Genomic DNA, 5862 nt, shown 5'->3' on the forward strand with positions numbered 1-5862 from the left:
CATGGGGGGGCCTGGCCAGCCTGGGTGAGGGGCTGAGGGCCGTTTTCAGGCTGGCGGGCGACTGAAGCTCCCAGCCTCTTTTTTTTCTTTTCTTTTTTTTTCTGGGATTTATTTACCTTTTATAGCTGTCACTGGAGCTGAGAGCCAGCTCCAGCTCTGAGGCCCGGCTCCACCTCTGTGGCTCTGGCTGGCTGAAAGCAGGTATCGGGGTTGGTTTAGCTTCTATAATTGAAACTCTGTAGCTATCACTGGTGCTCTAAGCTCTGAGGCCCTGGCTGGCTGAAAGCAGGTATCTGGGGTTTGTTTAGCTGCTATAACTGAAACATTGTTGCTTCTGGAGCTCAGAGGTGGGCCACGGCAGGTGGGGAACCTTGGCTTCCTCCATCACTGGAGCGAGCAAGCCTCATGTTCCCTTCAGCTGCATGGCTGCCAGCCGCCATTTTTGTTGGAAGTTAATTTGCATATCCTGCTGATTAGCCAATGGGAAGCGTAGCGGAGGTATGGTCTATTACCATGTTTGCCTATTATTAGATAGGAAACTATCCCAGTGTTTTCATATGTCATCACTTAACTATTTCTTATTGATCATTAAATTCTAACAATTTAGTTATTTCTAAACGTTTGCAGTTGTCAGCATAACTGCAATAGATACCATTTTACACACATCATCTTGCTTATTTGTGACTGTCTTTTCCTTAAATTTCTCAAAGTAGATTGTGGGGCCAAAGCACACATGTTTTATATTTAACAGACATTAGTTTACTGTCCTCTGCAAAGGTTGTTCCAACATCACTCACTGAAATATATGAGCACAACTGCTCCCCACACACACTTGAAGGACCCTGAGATTCCCCAATTTCAACATCCTTTCTCCTGCCTGGGACAGGGCAGTGATGTGCTGTGTTACAAAAACACTTAATGTCTCAGACTCTCTTGCAGCTCAGAGTGGCCAATGAAATTTTAGTTCTGACCACTAAAATGTACCCCGAGGAAAAGGCCCATGTTTTAAATAATAAAATCAATTACTGTTACTGCTCCACATTTGTGCTATGCTATTGTTTTATGTATTTCTCCTGTTCTGCTTGGAGGAATTGTGGCTGCTGTGCCTTGTCCGTGAAGAGGACGGTTATTCCACGTGGACAGTAGAACAGGAGGATTGGAGAAGCTCATCCTTGAGGCCTAGGTTGAGCCATGCCACCCAGCTCCCAGGCTGCCCATGACAGGTTGTTGTGCCTTGAGAAAAACGCACTCCTTACTTTCTACAGCTGCCAGTGGCTGGAATACTAGGGACCTGGTGTTGACTGAAAGCAGTGTGACACCTGGACTATGAGGGTTGGTATCCCTCCCATCTGACAGATAAGAACTGCATTCCCAGGCGATTCCTGGCTTTGCTTCTCTCAAGAGTCAGGAGTCACGTGTATCCAAGTCTAACAAGGACCTGTACTTGTTTTCTCTGAGATATTATTTGGCATCTGTTTTGGAAAATGAAATAATGGGCCAGTTTATTTTTATTGAATAGTATAGTATATTTAAAAATTCAGGAAATTAGTTCTTTGTTCCTAGAACTGCAAGTCTTTTCCAGAGTTTGTCCTTTTTCTTTTAGCTTTTTCTCCTGTGTACAAGATATTTTGGATTTTCATGTAGTTTTAAAAAGTTGTCTTTTAGTAATTGCTGAATTTTGTGTTTTTCCCACTGATGTTTGTAGAGTGCAGTTTTCCATGTGTTTCTGCTTATGTGTCCTGGTGGTGGAAGCTGAGAGGGGTCCATGGAGATTGATAATAAAGATTGAAAATAAAATTGTTTCTCTTTTTCAGTCTTTTCTGGAAAAAAATTCTCTAAATGGAAGTGGCCACGGGGCAAAGATGAAATCAAAGGTACTATCAGTACAACATGGGTTCAGAATAGAATACAGGTTATGGCTGTAAGGATGTACATGGCAACTCAAAAGGGGAAATGGAGGGCAGAGAGATTTGTTTTTCTTCTAGAAAAAAGTCTTCTATGAATCTCAATGGCTTGACAGCAGCCTGCCTTTTGGGAGTGAAAGCCTGTCAATGGTATTATGAAAAACATATTGTTTCTTGGTAGAATTTTATTACAAGTACTAGAGGCCCAGTGCACAAAAATTCGTGCACTCGGGAGGGGAGGGGGTCCCTCAGCCTGGCCTGTGCCCTCTCGCAGTCTGGGACCCCTCGGGGGATGTCCACCTGCTGGCTCAGGCCTGCTCCCTGGGTGATAGGGCCTAAGGTGGCAGTCAGACATACCTCTGGCAGCCCGGGAGCCCTCGGGGGATGTCCACTTGCCAGCGGGAAGCAGGCCTAAGCTGCAGTCAGACATCCATAGCACTGCTGAGGAGGTGGGAGAGGCTCCCACCACCACTGCTGTACTGGCAGCCATCAGCCTGGCTTGTGGCTGAGCAGAGCTCCCCCTGTGGGAGCACACTGACCACCAGGGAGCAGCTCCTGCATTGAGCGTCTACCCCCTGGTGGTCAGTGTGTGTCATAGTGACCAATCATTCCCAGTCGTTCTGCTGTTAGGGTCAATTTGCATATTACCCTTTTATTGTATAGGATAGAGGCCTGGTGTTTGGGTGGGGGCCGGCTGGTTAGCCCTGAATGGCGTCCCAGATCATGGTTGGGGTCCTGCTGGGGTGGCTGGCCAGCTTTGGTGAGGGGCTGAGGGCCGTTTTCAGGCTGGCCACACCCCCTTCACGCCGGGGGTCCCTGCAGGGGTGCCTGGCCAGCCTGGGTGAGGGGCTGAGGGCCGTTTTCAGGCTGGCCACACCCCCTTCACGCCGGGGGTCCCTGCAGGGGTGCCTGGCCAGCCTGGGTGAGGGGCTGAGGGCCGTTTTCAGGCTGGCCACACCCCCTTCACGCCGGGGGTCCCTGCAGGGGTGCCTGGCCAGCCTGGGTGAGGGGCTGATGGCTGTTTGCAGGCTGGCCATGGCCCCCAGCCACCAAGCTCCCGGTGGAGACTGGCTGGAAGCAGGGATCTGGGATTTATTTATCTTCTATGATTGAAACTTTGTTGCCTTTAGCAGAGGCCTGGGGGAAGCTTGGCTTCCTCCATCGCCAGAGCACCCAAGCCTCCTGCTTGCTCCAGCTACGAGGCTGCCCGCTGCCATCTTGGTTGAATAAATTTGCATATAGTCGCTCTGATTGGCTGGTGGGCGTGGCTTGGGGCATAGCAAAGTTATGTTCAATTTGCATGTTTCTCTTTTATTAGATTAGATTACTGGTTTAATGTAACTAGTAGACTCGATCTCTTTAAAGAGAGAGAGAGTTAAGACCAACTCTTTCTTTGGACATTGGGATCATCTACCTTTTGGATTTAAAGGGGGACCCTTTCTCTCACTGGTCATTCGGCAAGACCATCTCTACTGACCAGTTTCTGCACTCCCCTTCTCTGGTCATTATTTGAGACCACTGATGCTTGTCAGTACCCTCGGTTTTTGGTGTTGCTGGCACATTGAACCACTAGTTCACACTATCTGGCAGATACAGCTAGGAACAATGTGTATGCTTATCATCAGAAAATATCCACACACACATCAATGCCCTTCCACTTTTTAAAATTAAAGAACAGGTGACATAGCCCAATGGATCCACCTAACCTGGAGTCAACAACACTTTCTGGACACTCCATAGAAACCTTTCACTTTTGAGTTCTATCACAAATGGATTGGATCTTGTAGGTTCAAACTGTCTTAATTAAGAATTATGGAGCTGGCCAGGTAGCTCAGTTGGTTAGAGCATAGTTCTGATACATCAAGTTTGTGGGGGTTTTTCCCTCTCAGGTATATAAGAAGCAACCAGCAAATGGATAATTAGTGGAACAGCAAATCCTTGTTTCTCTCTCTCAAAAATCAATAAAAAAAGAATTATGCTCATTTTCTTGGTTTGTTGTTGCCGTGTGATGCTGTAGCTGTGCACCACTGAGATGCAAAGGCCGATCAACTTATTGTAGACCATTCAAGGCAGAATTCTCTACACAAGTGAACCACACATATGAGCCTTATGGAAAAAACAGAAAAGCCAAACAGTGAGTTTAATGCTTGAGGTTTATTATGGAGAGAGAAAGAAGAAAAGGCACAGGTACAAAGACTGAAAGCTGCTTCAGTTCTTCAGTGGCATCTCGCAGTGCTTCGGGTCTCTGTGCAAAAGCTTAGTCACAGCAAAGCTTGCGTATATGGCCATGCCTCCTGCAGGACCCATATATTTTTCTAGGGAAATTGCACAATTTTCTGTGTGTGCATGTGCATCTGGCTTGTTTCTTAACTCCTGTGGAGAGAAGAGGAGGGTCAGGCACAGGGGGAAAGGGACAGGGAGGAGAGGCACAGCCGGCTTCATGGAGATCTTCTGAGAGACGAACTCTACTCACTCTAGACAATAGCTACCAGGTTAGGGTGAAAGGATTCACGTGCTAGTCATAAATCACAAGGAATATTACTGACTCTGTGTGGTCATGGAGGGTCATGAATTTTCTCTGATCCTACTGTATCATGTACATGTTTATGTCCGGTCCCTCGCCTCACGACCCTCCTCTTCAACTCGAGGTACCTACTCCTCACCCCTCTCATCCTCACACCCAATTTTAAGCCCAGACTCCCCATCCCCTCTCACAAGCCCCTCTAATGGGTCACAGATCCCAATTGCACGTTGGCTGATGTCTCACCTAAAGCTCGAGTGAGGCGTTCCTCTCCTGTGAAGGAGATGTCCACGTCCTGGTCACTGTCCTCAGCCTGGTCCTGGTGCTCGGCCCAAAGGTGGTCCTGGGGAGGAACCTGGTCAGCTGTCTCTTGGAGGGTTTCAGCCTGGGCCTGGAGAGTCAATAGGAGAAGAGTAGCCAGGAGAGTGAGCGTCCTCATGGGTGGGGTCACTTGGAGATCAGGATCAGGTGAGAAGGCAAGAGTGAGTGGTCTGGAGAGCACAGTCAACCTGTACTTATACGTCAAACGGGAGGAGAATCAGAGACATATGGACCAGGAGAGAAGCTGTGCCTTTGGCTGGCCTGGGGCCAAATCCACCGTTGCCCTCAAAGCCTCTTTGATGCCTCTGTTCCTGCCCTTTCATCACAGCCCCTGTCTCTGTGCTGAGTGTCCACACTTGTTTCAAGTTGATCATGATGATAAGGACATTGAGTCTTTTCTGTTTCCCATCTGCTTGGATATTTACCTTCTGATGTTCAGAAAATACAGGGAGCGGAGCTCTCATTGAGTAAGTCAGGGATGAGAGGCCTCTGGTGTTGGGCCCTGCTCTCTCATCTACACAGATACTTTGCATTTTTATATAGTTTACAAACAAATCTGTTTTTCGGGTTGGCTCTGACCAACTCCTTCCCTCATGTCCCACTGTCCTCCCTCCACCTGAGCTGAGTCACTGTCCCCTCTTTCCCCGCAGGAGCCTACCCACCAGATCCTGACAAGTTCCCCCAAAGGGAGTGATGCCCTGAACCTGCAGGATGGACCCTCCATTCTCAAGAGCTGTACCTTGCACCCCAATGACGTGTGTGTACAGCCCCGTTGTGCATGGTGGGCTGCACCCTCCTCTTCATTCAAAAGCACACAGCACATGGCTTGCAAAACTGTGTCCGGTTGTAGCCCCATGAAAAGAGACTCTAAGACCTTAATGTCTTGTCAGAGTGATGAAGCTGGGATTAATATGAAGTGCCTTGTCAGATGTCTTTGATGTGGACATGAATCAAGAGCATGGTGGCGGAGGAGAAAATGGCGACCAGCAGGAAGGTAGGGAGGGAGAGAGTGTGAGAGTGCAAGGAAGTGATAGAGGAGTGTGTGGACGTGTGTGGTGTGTGTGTATGAGCTAGGGACAGTTAGATTCTGCAGGTCTTCTAAGGGGCTGCTAAACC

This window comes from Myotis brandtii, unplaced genomic scaffold (genome assembly GCF_000412655.1).
Source record: "Myotis brandtii unplaced genomic scaffold, ASM41265v1 scaffold651, whole genome shotgun sequence".
NCBI lineage: Eukaryota > Metazoa > Chordata > Mammalia > Chiroptera > Vespertilionidae > Myotis > Myotis brandtii.